The following is a 689-nucleotide window of genomic DNA, read 5'->3' on the forward strand; positions in this document are numbered from 1 at the left end:
TAATAGAACTTAATCTTCTTATTCTTTTCTATTTATGGAAGTAGACAATTAATTTTGGACATTCAAAAATGAAATACTGGACAATGAATTAGGAACGAATGTCATTTGTTGACTTTTTAAAGTCTTTAATTGTCAACTTTAACTGCAAATATTTTCAATTGTTTTATATAATATTTGATGAAAATTATATGAATAAATTGAGTATTAAATGTGTTTTCATTCATATAATTTTCATCAAATATTATATAGCACAAATAAAAATATTCACATTTAAAGTTGTCAAAGAAAAATTTTAAAAAGTCAACAGGTAACACTTTTGTCAAACTGTGCTATATTATGGACCTAACATACGTCACATTCCTCACGTGCCACAAATGCACATTCGATATTATCCTCTTAAGGTTTAAAGATCAAAACTCTCTTCTCTTTAGCGGATCGGAGGGAGTAATTTATAAAATGACTAATATCACACACCGCTACAAATTTATACATTTTCACATATATACAAATGTCGGCTTGAACCCGAAGTCCATAACAATTTAAATTTAGACAAATTGAAACTTATCTGCGATCAATAAAATTTTAGAATATTTTTTAATCTATTGATTTCAATATTGAATAATTTATGTATAATACCGAATAATCGCAAGCCGATAAAGTATTGCCGAGTATATATATCATATATTCAT

This window comes from Rutidosis leptorrhynchoides, chromosome 7 (genome assembly GCF_046630445.1).
Source record: "Rutidosis leptorrhynchoides isolate AG116_Rl617_1_P2 chromosome 7, CSIRO_AGI_Rlap_v1, whole genome shotgun sequence".
Taxonomy (NCBI): Eukaryota; Viridiplantae; Streptophyta; class Magnoliopsida; order Asterales; family Asteraceae; genus Rutidosis; species Rutidosis leptorrhynchoides.